This window comes from Phocoena phocoena, chromosome 5 (genome assembly GCF_963924675.1).
Source record: "Phocoena phocoena chromosome 5, mPhoPho1.1, whole genome shotgun sequence".
Taxonomy (NCBI): domain Eukaryota; kingdom Metazoa; phylum Chordata; class Mammalia; order Artiodactyla; family Phocoenidae; genus Phocoena; species Phocoena phocoena.
In genome coordinates, this window is record NC_089223.1 from 21189291 (window position 1) to 21205129 (window position 15839).

The following is a 15839-nucleotide window of genomic DNA, read 5'->3' on the forward strand; positions in this document are numbered from 1 at the left end:
ATTGTAAAATTAATTAATTTAACTTAATTAATTTTATTTATTTTATTGTAAAATTAATTTTCATTTAAAATTAATTAATAATTTAAAATTAATGAATATAAATATTCATTTCATAAATGAGATAGAGAGTAGAATGGATGCTAGAAACGGGATTCCAAGAGACATAAGGACCAAAATTAATATGAAGAAATCTAATAGAATAAACATGAGAGCTGACTTTAGGTCGATCAATCAATCGCACAAGTACAAGATTGGGGAGACCTTACTTTTTAGGAATTTGAGTGCTAAAAATGAAAAACCTATAGGTTGTGATAGACTGCAAGCTCAGTAAGACTTGACTTCTAAAAAGGGTGCAAGCAATCTTAGGGTATTCTAACAGGAATACATAAGGGATTTCTGCTTCCGGCCAAGGTGAATTAACAAGGACCAGATTTACCTTCTCGCCTTAAATAACTAAAAACATGGGACAAAACATGTGAAACAATGTTTTTTTTCAGACACTGGACCACAAGCAGCCAGGAGAGTGATTACTGAGAGAGGGGATACCAACAGATGATCTTTACAATTGCCCAGTGTACTGCCTGGATAATGTTTTCAGGCCACAGCACAGGGAGGGGGAACCCAGGCAGAGCCAGGCAATCCCCTTAAATTGAGGAGATGGGGCTGGGATTTCAAGGACGTCAAGATAGCTGAAGTTCAATGGTCAGTGTATCAGAAAGAAGAGAGCTGCACAGGGAGAGAATCCCAGAGAACGGCCGAGTGTGCCCCTTAGTCATCAGCTGAATGCTGATTGGCGCATGTGAGTGAGAAAATCAGCCATTCCACTCCTAGATATTTACTCAATAGAAATGAAAGATTTGTATGCGAATGCTTATAGCAGCTTTATCTGTAATAGCCAAAACCTGGAAACAAACAACTTGTCCATCAACAGATGAATAGATACACAAAAAGTCCTATATCCATATAATGGGATATCATTCAGCAGTAGAAAGAACAAAATATCGATACACGCAATAATATGGATGAATCGCAAAATGATTATACTGAATTTACAAAGTCAGACCAAAAAATGCATACATTTGATTCCATCTGTGTAAAATTCTAGAAGAGGCAAACTGACCTATGGTGATCGAAAGCCGATCAGTGGCTTCCTAGGGATGGGATGGAGGACTGGGGTGGGGGGAATAAGGAGGGAGGGAATACGTATCAAGGGGCATGAGGAAACTTTCGGGAATGATGAATACGTTCATTATTCTGATTGTGAACATTTCATAGATTTATACATATGTAAAAGCTAATCAAATTTAACAATTAAAAATGTGCAGTGCATTGTACACTAATTATACCTCAATAGAACAGAAAAAAAAAAAAGAGAAGAAATACAGCATGCAAGCAAGATATTTGATAGTGTCATGGTACCCCTCACCTAGAATCCTCACCCAGTCCTTCCCACGTGTGCTTTAGCATAGAGAACAGTAAGGCTGGTCTCCTACGCAGATGATTGAAAATCAGCTAGACTCGCTCAGGAATGATTCCTGCACAAATGTCAACTAAATATTTGTTGAATGAAGGTATAGATGGATAAATGAATGTATTCCTCCACCAAAGCCTACAGGATTCAAATTTGTGCCTCCAGAAAAAATTTGGCCACACAAAATTTCACACAAATGAAACGTCACACAAATTCTTAAAACTGAAAATTTTAAACCCTCACAGGCTAAGGGCCTACGCCTCTCTTCTGGGGACTGTAATTTAAGAGCTTGATGTCTACAAGAGAAAAGAAACAGACGAGAAGTCTGATGTTTAGCTGGGAGAAGTTTTAAAAGACACCTGAAAATTTTCTTCAACACACGGGAGGAAGATAAATTAAACACATTTTGTGTAACTAAAACCGAGGAGTTGATGGCTGAGAGGTGGATTTTATTTTATTTTTTATTATTAATTTTTGGCTGTGCCATGCAACTTGGGGGATCTTAGTGCCCCAACCAGGGATCAAACCCAGGCCCCAGCAGTGGAAGCACAGAGCCCTAACCACTGGACCACCAGGGAATTCCCTGGGAGGTGGATTTTAATCCCAAAGTCAATCCTGAAGCTGGACGAGGTGCCCCTCCTCTCCTTTCCCACATGTCCATAACACACTGTACATGGGCCACTCTAACACTACTATACCCTATTGTGATTATTACTTTTTAAAAATGTTTTCCTGGCTAAATTGTGTACTTTTTGGTTTTAGATAGCAAGACAAAATAGGATAAAGATGTCAATTATTTCTAAATTCATCTACAATCTCACTACAATCCCATTTAAAATGTAAATAAGTTTTCCTCTTCCATCCTCTTATTGTTTTGAACTTGAAAAAATAAATGTGTCTGAAATCAATTTGGAAGAAAAGATGTGAAAATTGTCAAAAAAATTCTAAAAATAAAGGGGAAGAATAATGCTATCGCATTAAACTCTATCTACAGTAACTAAAATACTTTGATTCTGATGTCCAAATAGGCAGATCAATGGAAAATAGTGGTGTCTAGATGAATCAATGTAAAAGAATAAAATGCATCAATGAGTAGTGAGGTGGGAAAATGTTTGAGATACCCAGTTACACACAGCATTTATATTTGCGGGGAAAACTACACAAACAAAAAAATGTGTGTGTGTGCGTGTGTGTAGACTAGGGTGGGATTTATTCAAGAAAACTTTGTGAGTGATTTACTTTCATTGAGAACCAGGGTGGGGCAGACCTGGGGTTAGGAAGTGAAAATGGACGAGATGGGCACTGTTCTTTTCACTTTATTCACTTCTGTATTTTTGGAAATATTTTTATATATTGCATGGATGGTTTTTAATAAATTACAGAGGAAAAAGAGGAAAGGGGAGAAAGGAGAGAAAAGGGCACAGAAATCACACAGAATGGAAGAAACTAAGGATGGGCCTTGAAGTCATAATGACAGGTAACTTCTCTAAGCCTCAGTTTTTTTCCTATAAGATTTGTATCATAACAGAGTCTCCTTCACAGAGTAGTTTTAAGCATTTAATGAAATAACTTATGTAAAGGGCTTAGCCCATCATAATCAAGCATTATACAACATCTATAATAATTATTATCTGCTACCACTAGTTACTATTATTTATAGTCCAAGAAATGTGCAGTTGGAAAGTTATAAGAACACCCCAAATTCCTTCACAATAACCTGGAGGTTAAGCTCAGGGAAGAAGGTGGCTATGAGATTATAACCAGGAAAGCTTTAATCTAATCAAATGCATCGTGCTCTGTCTGAAGAAAGAATGTGTTAACTGAAGTAGGAATATGATCCATATGGAAAGTACAAAAGTATCTATTAGGAGAAATAAGAGAGGGTTTCATCTGTTGGGAGATGGATGCTGATTAAAACAACCCTGGGGGGCTTCCCTGGTGGTGCAGTGGTTGAGAGTCCGCCTGCCGATGCAGGGGACACGGGTTCGTGCCCCGGTCCGGGAAGATCCCACATGCCGCGGAGCGGCTGGGGCCGTGAGCCATGGCCGCTGAGCCTGCGCGTCCGGAGCCTGTGCTCCGCAACGGGGGAGGCCACAGTGGTGAGAGGCCCGTGTACCTCAAAAAAAGAAAAAACAAACAAACAAACAAAAAACCCTGGGATTAAATCTTAACTCCCTGAATAGATTTTGCTATAAAGCAAGAGTACTACTCTGACTAATCAACACACTGGCTCTTACATGGATCATTTTGGTGTAGACATCAGCCTCTCTTGAGTTCAGTTTGTGTGCGGATCCTTGACAGTCTGATCTCATCTAGGCCGACAGAAGACAATTTTTGGATCTAAGAGCTGAAGTCCAAACCCTAGAACTTTATGATCTCCTACAAACAAGCTTTTGTGCTATGGGCCTGATATGAATGAAGGGAAAGCAGTTTTCTGTTTTGGAGAATTAAAACTTCAGCATGAATGAACAAGTGGATGGATGAATGACTACGTGAGTACTGGAAGGAGTTGTCATATAGAAGTGCAAACTCTGCATCGTTGTGTTATTTTTACACGTGGGATTGCTTCTCCCTTGTTTCTAGTTGACCGTGCTATCCAGACGATCAACCACCCCTGCAGTAGCTGATCGCTGTCAACCTCTTCATCTTCTTCTTGCCACTTTCCCTCACCCACTGCACTCCAGCCTTCCTGGCCTTCCCCATTCCTGAATGCAATGCCGCTGGCTCTCTGCCTGGCTCTCGCCTTCCCCGTACTTTACGTCCCAACTCAGCGGTCACTTCCTTAGAGCCTGGGATCAGTCTCCCCAGTGCCTCTCCCAGGTTCTCTATGTAAAGCAATCACCTTCCCACCCCCAGCACCGCCACATTATTTTCCATCACAGCATTCAGCATCCTATATATTTTATGAAACATTTTAGTTCTTATCTGCTGAGAAGCAGATGCCTACATGGGATTAAACGTACAAGAGATTTACTGGGAGAATTGCCTGTGATGGGTAAAGGGAGAGGGAGAGAGAGGAAGTGAGGAGAGCCACCATCTACAGGTCTGACAGCCCTGAAAGGAAGAGTGAAGGAAGGAGGGATGGGTAGGAGGAGTCACGAAGAGCAGCACAGTTCAGAGGACGTTTTAGCCGGGACTATGGGAAATCTTCCAACCAAGGTCACCTGTTGGGGGAATCCTAGCTCTTAAAGGAACAGGCTCTCATCAGCACCCGCCACCATGCTGAGTTATGGGTTGGGAGCCCACAGGTTAGGCCTTGGTGCAAGCCCAATGGCGGGTCCAGAATGGCAGCAGCTGGGACCACCAGTCACACTCCCTGTGGTTAATCATTTGAGAAGTGCATTTTCATGGTTGTCAGATTCTCTGAACTGAATGTTTGTGTCCCTCCCAAACTCATATGTTAAAGTCCTAACCCCCATTCTGATGAAATTCGGAGGTAGGACCTTTGGGAAGTATTAGGTTTAGATGATGTCTTGAGAGTAGAACCCCATGATGGGATTCACCCTTATAAGAAGAGGAAGAGACCAGAGCACTCTCTGTCTCTCTCCCTCTTTCTCTCCGTCTCTCCATTATGTGAGGATACAGCAAGAAGTCTACCCTCTGTAAACTAAGAAGTGGGCTCTCATGAGACCCTGAATCTCCTGGCACCTAGATGTTGCACTTCCCAGCCTCCAGAACTGTGAGAAGTAAATGTTTGTTGTTGAAGCCGCCCAGGCTCTTCTACGATAGGGGGGTCCCAATGTAGCTGACATGCCACCAAATGGCCAGATGTTCTCCTCGAGGAATATTCCATATTGGGGGTCAGCATTGGTCTCTATTGCTGACAGGTTGGACACTCACAGGCAACAAAAGCTAGTTGGGCCTTGATAAACAGTGAGTCCTCTGGGCCCTCCAACACAACATATATAACATATCCATCCATTCCATCATGCCCACTTCCCTCAGTCTTCTTATTCCTCCCTTGACCACCTGCCAGGGTAACTCAGGCATTGCACTTTGCTTGGCATTGTCCAGCAATTTCTCCAGGCTTCTAAGAAACCACCCTGTTCCCCAGGGCCCTTGCTAAGGTGTTAAAGCAGTGTCCTGAGAAAATGTCTCTAAAGCAATAAATTCCTGTTTATCCTGCCTTTCATTTGACCTTATTGATCAAGCACCATCAAAATTCAATTCCAGGGGTACTCCACTGGCTTCCGCTGGTACACGCTGGCTAATTCTTGCAACACTTTTAGTAAATAATCTCTTTCTTCCCTTGTCAGGCACAGCACATTCCTAGCCAGGTCTGCTAGGGACGTAACCCTAGTTATGAGTTTGGCAAGCAGAGAGGAGGTGGGGCAGCTCCTGAGGAGGGCACTTGTGGCCCCTGAGAATGAGGCACTGCAGGGAAAGTGCTGGTCCTTCTTTAGCTATATTAGTTTTTTATCACTGCCTAAGAACTTGCCACACACTGGTAGCTTAAAACAGCACACATGTATTATCTCACAGCTCCCGTGGGTAGGGAGTCTTTGCACCACTTAGCTGGGTCCTCTACTCAGTGATTCACCAGGCAGCAATCAAGGTGCTGGCCGGGCTGTGTTCTTTACTGGAGCTCAGGATCCTCTTCCAAGCTCACGTGGTTTTTGGCAGAATTGGGTTCCTTGCGTCTGTACGACAGAGGTACTCATTTTCATGCTGGCCTTAAAAATGTCAGCCAGGGGCCATTCTCAGCTCCTAGAGGTGCCCCCAAGTTCCAGGCCGCACGTGCCTCTCATGAGCCCTTTCACAACCAGGCAGCTTCCTTCTTCAGACCCTCCAGAGAACTCTCTTATCTCCAGGAGGATCCAAGGCCCTCTTTTAAGGGTTTTCACCTGATTAAATCAGGCCTAACCAGGATAATCTCCCTCTTGATTAAGTCAAAGTCAATGGATTTGGGAAATGAATTACATCTGCAAAATCCCTTCACCTTTGCTATATTCTATTTCCTGCAAGCTAGCCACAAGTTCTGCCTGCACTCAAGAGAGGAAATATCCACAAGGGCGTGACTCACTGGGGTAACGTTAAGGTGTGTCTGCACATTAGGGAGGTGAGGGTCACCACAGGAGCATGGTGGTGGGCCCAGAGGAGCAGCAGCTGGACCCTTTGTCAATTATGGTCCTTGCAGCGGGAGACCTGAGCAGCACATTTTCGTGGCTATTATCACAATAATCATTATGGTATTAACTCAGTCAGAAACTCATGAATTTGATAATGTATTATATGTTTATTTTCTTCTCTACTGGACTATTAGTTCTTGCAGGGGTAAGGACTAAATCTATCCTTTACTCTTATACCATTGCCTAGCCCTCTCATGGCCTAGCACAATGCTTTTGTACATAGCAGATGCTCAAAATATTTGTTAAATGCATAAATAGCTTCAGTAGCAGCAGCCATTTTATTCTGACACTGTCCCCTGACCAGATTTAACTCATCTAAGTGTGACATCCTGACCCAAGCTAAGCCAATGAGGCTCTTCCCTAAAATCTTGAGTTGAGGCTGACAGATGATTGGGCTAGCCGCGCTCTGGGTGGCTGAACAGTAACTGATAATATTCTCCAGAATGTCTTCTGCCTTGTGGACCAAGGAGCAGTGGCTGCCAGTCTGAGGCATGGAGGACATGTTGCAGATGTGCCAACGGAAATAGAGAGAAAGGAACCCTGCAGATACATGTTTCTCCTAGGACCTCTCGCCTGACCTTCAAGAGGTTCCACGGTGTTCTTCCAAATTTCCCTGTTTTGCTTAAAGTAGTTGGAGCTGGATTTGGGGTCCTATGTAATATACTCTGGAGGTTAGAACATAGGCCAGCTAGCGCTCCCCACAGCCTTAGTTCGTGAAGCTGTGATGTGGGGAAGGGGGGTGGTGTTAAGGAATGAGAGGGGCCTTTTGTTTTGTATATGAACCGTTCTCTAATCAAATTTTATATATGCTGATGGCCTGTTCAATGGTAAGAACTTTTTGTTTGTCTGTTTGTTCGTTTTTGGTAAGAACTTTTATACAGTGAATAGTAACACCTCATGGCCCGCCCCCGCCCCCAGAGATTTGTTCTGGAAACTTAAAGTTTCTGCTATACTGTGTGCTGGAGTAGAAGTTGCATTCTAATAGGGCCACATGGGTTTTCTGATGAGAAATCTCTTCTTGGGTAACCCTCTACTGAATTTGGGGGTTCAGAGCCTTCGGCACCTGGCTTCGTTTAATGCCTTCTTCCTGCTGTAGCGCCTATTTGGAGGCCCTGTATTTCTTGGCAGCTGTGCTGTTCTGACATCATTTTAAGTCAATTAAAATTATCAGTGTAGTTTTTTTTTTTTTAATTTTTAAAACATCTTTATTGGAGTATAATTGCTTCACAATGTTACTGTATAACAACACTATAGTTTCTGCTGTATAACAAAGTGAATCAGCTATACATATACATATATCCCTATATCCCCTCCCTCTTGCGTCTCCCTCCTACCCTCCCTATCCCACCCCTCTAGGTGGTCACAAAGCACTGAGCTGATCTCCCTGTGCTATGCGGCTGCTTCTCACTAGCTATCTTTTTTACATTTGGTAGTGTATATATGTCCGTGCCACTCTCTCACTTTGTCCCAGCTTACCCTTCCCCCTCTTGTGTCCTCACATCCATTCTCTACAACTGTGTCTTTATTTCTGTCCTGCCCCTAGGTTCTTCAGAACCTTTTTTTTTTTTAGATTCCACATATATGTGTTAGCATACGGTATTTGTTTTTCTCTTTCTGATTTACTTCACTCCGTATGCCAGACTCTAGGTCCATCCACCTCACTACAAATAACTCAATTTCATTTCTTTTCATGGCTGAGTAATATTCCAATGTATATATGTGCCACATCTTCTTTATCCATTCATCTGTCGATGGACACTTAGGTTGCTTCCATGTCCTGGCTATTGTAAATAGTGCTGCAGTGAACATTGTGGTACATGACTCTTTTTGAATTATGGTTTTCTCAGGGTATATGCCCAGTAGTGGAATTGCTGGATCATATGGTATTTCTATATTTAGTTTTTTAAGGAACCTCCGTATTGTTCTCCATAGTGGCTGTATCAATTTACATTCCCACCAACAGTGCCAGAGGTTTCCCTTTTTGCCACACCCTCTCCAGCATTTATTGTTTGTAGATTTTTTGATGATGGCCATTCTGACGGTGTGAGGTGATAACCTCATTGTAGTTTTGATTTGCATTTCTCTGATGATTAGTGATGTTGAGCATCCTTTCATGTGTTTGTTGTCCATCTGTATATCTTCTTTGGAGAAATGTCTATTTAGGTCTTCTGTCCACTTTTGGATTGGGTTGTTTGTTTTTTTGATATTGAGCTGCATGAGCTGCTTGTATATTTTGGTGATTAATCCTTTGTCAGTTTCTTTGTTTGAAAATATTTTCTCCCATTCTGAGGGTTGTCTTTTCGTCTTATTTATGGTTTCCTTTGCTGTGCAAAAGCTTTTAAGTTTCATTAGGTCCCATTTGTTTATTTTTGGTTTTATTTCCATTTCTCTAGGAGGTGGGTCAAAAAGGATCTTGCTGTGATTTATGTCACAGAGTGTTCTGCCTATGTTTGAGAGGAGCCTTTTAGAAACAGCTAAACCTTGCTCGCCAGCAATGAGGCTGCTTACAAAGGACAGAGGCTGGGGATTCTGCCCCAAAGAGGAGCTCGCTGGAGCCCCTCAGCAGCCCCTCAGGAGCCCCTCAGCAGCAGAAGCTAATGTATAGAGTGTGAAGCAGCCGCTTTGGGGAAACTGGAAGTATTGTTACTACTCCAAGTTGTGTGGCTCAACCCGCGCCATCCAGTCAGGCAGAGAGATTAGCCGGTCATGGGAGGGGTCAAGTACTCTTTCCACTGAAGTCTCCTTGGGACACCACCTAAGTCAATGGATGCAAATGGACATTTGCAGGTTATTCGGTAATATATTCATTTATACTTTAGCAATCACTGTTAATGTGAAATAAAGGTGGTTCCAACGCAAGGAAGAGGGTCTGGATGCTGATGAGCATAAAAACTGACTGAGGGTTGTTGCAGAGGACAGGAGACAAGAGGAGTAGAATGGGGCAGAAACAGGAGAATTCTGTAGCATAGAATGATGAATGTGAGAATAGAAAAATTTGGCAAAATTTTAGGAGGTGTAAGTGGGTATCCAATGATAGGAGGAAAGATGAAAGGGATAGAAAGATATTCTGTTTATTCCCATGGGAAAGAGGATAGAGAAACAGGTATTTATTTAATCATTCATATTTTTTCAGCAAGAATCCATGGGCACCTACTCTGTGTCAGCCACTTTTCAGATACTGATGACACCACTCTTTCTCCATGGTTAGGGAAGGACTGACTTTATTAGCACTCGGGTGGGCACACAGATCTCTCCCCCAACCCCTGATGCCATCCTTAGAAAAGTACTGAGTGTGGAGTGAGGGCTGGGATGAGGAGACCCTGCAGCATACTAAAGACTCAATAACGAGGAGATAAGCAAGAGAAGGAAGGAGAACGGCCCTTACATTGGGATCAGGCTCACTGTGTCAGACATGGCGGGCTGACCACTGCAATTCACACTTCCCTCAAAGCAGAGATGCAGCTGCTCAGCCAGAGACTACAGTTCCCTTTGTATCTAAATGTGGCCGTTGGAATGGTTGCCACAGGAATAGGAAGACCAGTGATGTGTGTTACTTCCAGGCCAGAACTTTCTAAAACATCATAGACTCAACTTTCATATTTTAACATTCTACATACTCTTATTTGATAATCCCCAACTATATGACACCAGGTTCATTCCATTATTATTTATATATGATGATATAATAAAACATTTCAAATAATTTTTCATACCTTTACTATATTAAATTTTATTATGAAATATAGCATGTGTATATTTTTAAATTACTACTAATAACTTTCAAAAAGAATATGTATATACTCATTCCTTAACCAACAAAGATGCATGGGATTCCAACAAAAAGCAAACAACAATCTCCACTGAAGATAAACTCACACACAAAAATTACAAATCACACACAGGCAGCAATCTGCTGTGAAAAGAGAGCCAGCAGAAACATCAGACAGGGACATGAGGGCTTCCCTGGTGGCGCAGTGGTTGAGAGTTCGCCTGCTGATGCAGGGGACACAGGTTCGTGCCCCAGTCCGGGAAGATCCCACATACCGTGGAGCAGCTAGGCCCGTGAGCCACGGCCACTGAGCCCGCGCATCCGGAGCCTGTGCTCCACAATGGGAGAGGCCACAACAGTGAGAGGCCCGCATATCGCAAAAAAAAAAAAAAAAAAAAAAAACCAGGGACATGAGATAATGCAACATGTTGAAAGAGGTAATAAATCAGCTACATTTAAAATTATGAAAGATAAGATATGGAATAAAAACCATGAGGGAAAGAAAAAGAACCTGTGGGAGGGGGGAACACAAAGAATTAGTGGGAGGGAGAACATGGAGAGAGGAGGGGACCATTTTAGTTAGGTAATTAACTAATTCGAAAAGGACCAGGTTCAGTGCAGATAGAAAAGTAAACAAGACCTAAGAAGACGGGAAGAATCAACAAGTAAAAAGGGTGAAGGGATGAGGAAGATGGGAAGAGAAAACTTAGCACCGAGTTTCTTAGCAGCAAAGGCAAAGCGGCAAACACATTGTACGTATTGCCCAAAAGTCAACAAATATAACAGTTCACCCAGGTAGATGAAGGGTTTCTGGCCCTGAGATGTTAGAAAAATGTATTCTGAAAGCATCTTTACATAAAGTGACTTGAGTGCCACTGTGAACTCTGTCTCCAACAGTAGATTTACCAAAAATGCAGAGGGTTCACATTTGGCTTTTCATTGGTCAGCCCTTAATGAAAGGGGAGGACATAACTTAAATCATAAAAGAAATTCTCCGGAAAGTAAGAACGATAATCATTTGGTGTTGGGATGACAAAACTTACCAAAGGAAAAAAAAATGAAAACCTAAACACGATGACATTATGTAATCATGTATATACAGGTTTAGCACATTTTGGTAGTTCTCGACATATCTGAAACTTTTTCATTATTATTATATTTGTTATGGTGATCTGTGATCAACGATCCTTGATGTTACCACTATGACTCTCTGAAGGCTCAGACGATGGTTAGCATATTTTAGCAATAAAGTATTTTTAATTAAGGTATAAATATTATTTTTTAGACATAATGCTATTGCACACTTAATAGGTTATAGTGTAAACATAACTTTTATATGCACTGGGAAGCCAAAAAATTTGTGTCACTCACTTTATTGTGATACTCATTTTATCATGGTGCTCTGGAACTGAGCCCACAATATCTCTGAGCTATGCCTGTATTTTAAAATGTCATAAAATTTTGGAACAATAGAGAAAATATTACTCTAATCCTGAGTTTCTCAACCTTGGCACTACTGACATTTTGTACCGGACAACTATTTGTTATAGGGAGCTTCCCTAAGCACTGTAAGAGGGTGAGCAGTGTCTCCGGCCTCTGCCCAGTAGATGCATTAGCATCCCCTCCCCCCCCAACCCATACACTCCCTCTGGCCAGTTGCAACAACCAAAAATATCTCTAAGTATTGCCAAAAGTCCCCAGGGGAAAAAAGCAACTCTAGCTGGGAACCACTGTTCTAATTATACCAAGTAAATACCATTACTTTCATATATGCAATCTTTTTCATATGTTATACATATATGTATACGTATATTGAAAGTTTCATTCAAAGAATGTTACAGATGGCTAGAGCAGACTCCTGGCATTTGAGAAGGATACCCAAGACCTTTGCAAATCCCCAAGTCGGCAAATACCACTTTAGCACATAACATCTCCCATAATTGTGCTTGAGAATGGAAAGAAAACAGTGAAACTGCTCCCAGACTCAGATGACGAGCAGCTGACCAGCTCCATTCAGTAGCCAAAGTATCTGGGTGTCTACTCTCCAACCTTACAGCTCATTTTAATCAAATTTGCCTCAGCTAAACTACAAATCACTACAGGTCAAGGGTCTCCTGGGTCTCTCTGGAGTAATTCAAGCAGTGAATCTAAACTCTTTAAATGCCAAGGGACTACATGGACCTCAGGGCCTGTGCTGCAGGTCCCTGACAGTCCTTGGACTGTCAGGCTGGAGGTCCAGGTGCTATTGCAGTGTTAAAGCCTAGTAGGGCATTCATTTATGCAAGAAAAGACCACGAGACCTAAGTGTTTTAAAAGTGGTTTGTTTTGTGGATAAACATATTTCAAAACATAGGTAATGGTAGAAGGGTGATGATTAAAAAAATAATACAGATGAAAATTTAGAGTTTGGTGTACAAGCTGGACGCCAATACCTGATGTTTCACATCATCTCCAAGGCCCGAAAAGCTTTTCTTGTGATGACCCAGCCCTGGGACTACAGAACCAGCCTGGGAAATTCGCCTTCTGCACAGAGGAGCCCACGGCAAATAGTTTCTGCGCAAGGATGAGCTCGGTGGTCTGCTTAGATTCAGGACCTCAGAGACAATCTGAACATAACCTCAGGCAGTGCCACAACTGCAAGTCCTCTGGGGTATAGACAGAGCATTCGAGAGTGGAGAAGAAAACCGGATCAGGAGTGAGAAGATCTTTGCTCCTGATCACCTTGCCTCCCTGAACATGGCCAAGTGCAAGTTTGCCATGCAGCCAATACCATTTGTGAGGGCTACTGGGTTATGAGAAATTAATGAAAATAAGCTTTGAAAGCTTTAGATGGCAAGGCATTTGTGGCAAATTTGTCTCATCACTGAACACTGCAATGCACCCCAAAGTTATAGAGAGTATAGAGAGTAGGTTCTGAACGTATCTTTTCACGTGGTCAGTTCTTGGTCAGTGTAGGCTGTGATGTTGCTATTCTCTAAAATCTTAGAAGGCCAGGAGCAAGAGTGAGTTTAAGACTTGGGAGTTAAATCAGAATGGATTTGTCTTTGTACTCACACCTAGAGGTTAAAATGAGATGAGCTATCAGGAAAAATTGTTCACAAAGTTTTCAAATCACTCAAGTCTGTAGTCCTGCCTTGTTCCCACTTCCCATGGCCCAGTTTGGTCGTGCAGAGGAGAGAGGAAAACACTGGATTTTGTACCTCACTGCCACATAAAGGGGACACTCACCAAGTCAGCTAATCTCTCTAGACCTCAATTCCCTCACTTGTCAAACTGGAAATTTGGGGCATGCCTACCTCCTACGGTTGTGGTGAGGTTTAAATGCAATGATGTGCTTGCACAGCTAAAGAACAAAGCCTTTTGAAAATATCAGGTAATATCCGGCAAATGTATTGCTCATCATCAGCTTCACTGCTACTTAGTATCGACATATATACACTACCGAATGCGAAATAGTTAACTAGTGGGAAGTAGCTGCATAGCACAGGGAGATCAGCTCGGTGCTTTGTGACCACCTAGAGGGGTGGGATAGGGAGGGTGGGAGGGAGGCTCAAGAGGGAGGGGATATGGGGATATACGTGTGCATATGGCTGATTCACTTTGTTGTACAACAGAAACTAACACAGTATTGTGAAGCAATTATACTCCAATAAAGATCTATTAAAAAAAAAAATGGGTGAGGAAGGTCAGAGATACTGATGAATAAAAAGAAATCTGAGGTCTTCCCTGCTGGCGCGGTAGTTGGGAGTCCGCCTGCCGATGCAGGGGACACGGGTTCGTGCCCCGGTCCGGGAGGATCCCACATGCTGCGGAGCGGCTGGGCCCGTGAGCCATGGCCGCTGAGCCTGCGCGTCCGGAGCCTGTGCTCCGCAACGGGAGAGGCCACAACAGTGAGAGGCCCACGTACCGCAAAAAAAAAAAAAAAAAAAAAAGAATATATGTATCAGTACCTATATGTATATATACACAGACACCATATAGTATATATACACATATTTTACATACGTACGTACACTCAGTGTATATGTTATACAGAATAAAATATTAAGGTTCTCCATGCCTCTAAAATCATATTCTAATAAAATCTTGTTGACATAAGATTTTTTTCCTCAGTTTGTTGTTCATGGGTCAGCATGGAACATCAGTAAGCCTCATCTGGAACCAGTTTCCTCCGCCCTACTCATGTCCCACCCATTATGGACATCGCAGTTTTGCCAGTTTCTCATGGTTGCCCTGCATTTCTTGCCTGCCTCAGGCACTTTGCACCTGCTGTTCCTCTGCCAAAGGGGCTCCCTCCCCAGTCTCGCATCCTTTAGGTCTCAGCTTAAGCATCATTTCTTTTAGGAAGTCTTTCTGTCTCCTCTGACGAGGCTAGGTTCTCCTGTGACATGCTTCTAGAGTATCCTGCATATGTCCTTCCCAATACTCATCACACTGGTAAATACTTAATTTCTGTCTTCCCAATAGACAATAAACCCTAGAAGAGCAACGCCCATCTGTTTGGCTTACTGCTGAATCACTAGTGCCCAGCTAGGGCATCCAGTGAGCGTGCCACAATACGTGTTGAATGAATGGTGAGTGAATGGATGATGAATGGAGGGAGGATGGATGGGTGGATGGATGGACAGATGAAGGGATAGATGGCAAAACCCATGGATTCCCTGGCACATATGAATATGAGATTATAAAATAAATTTTATCTGCTACATTTTGGGCATTGCTTCCTCTACTATTTTCTAAGAGCTTGATGAACAATTAGCGCCAGCTCTAAACAGCTGAAAGAGTTGTCACTGAGATTTACCTTTACTATATTAATCTGGCCCAGCAATTGCTTCTTACTGACTGTAAGAAGTTTTGATTGGCATGGTGATGTCACTTTAAATGCCTCGATGAGGTCTTTCTTTCACTGCTCTGTAAGAAAAAGGACAGGTTCCTCTCCGAGAGAGGCACGGGATAATGCATTATCTGAGTTATCACTGTTCAGTCAAAAAATGCATGAAGGAGCCACATAATTCATCTAGACAGCAATCACCACGGAGTTATGCAGGTCTCTCATGTAGGTGATGGAACAGCCAAATTCCCTGACAGTGGTGAATTACTCCTGTGTCGCTAAATAGCGATGCCAAAAGAAGTGTCAAGGCCACAGACGTGCAGAGTGGGGGGGCTCTTCAAACTGCACGAGTAAAACTTTGATATGTTTTATTGCTTTCTTTTCATCTTGATCGTTGAGTTTTAAAATGAAATTACAGGGATGCTAAGCCTAGCCAATGGGCAGGGTGATCCATTTCTACTTGGCAGTGGTGTGAATATGGTGGCTTCAGTCCAGGCCAGGCCTGGGCTGGGGCCCCTGTGCCTCACTGTCCCCCCACCACCCCTGTGGCTCAGCTGGCACCTCAAACCCTAACAAAGGGTCCATGGCATATGGTAGTTTTTCCTTTTTCATCTATAGTCAAACAATTCAGCAAATACA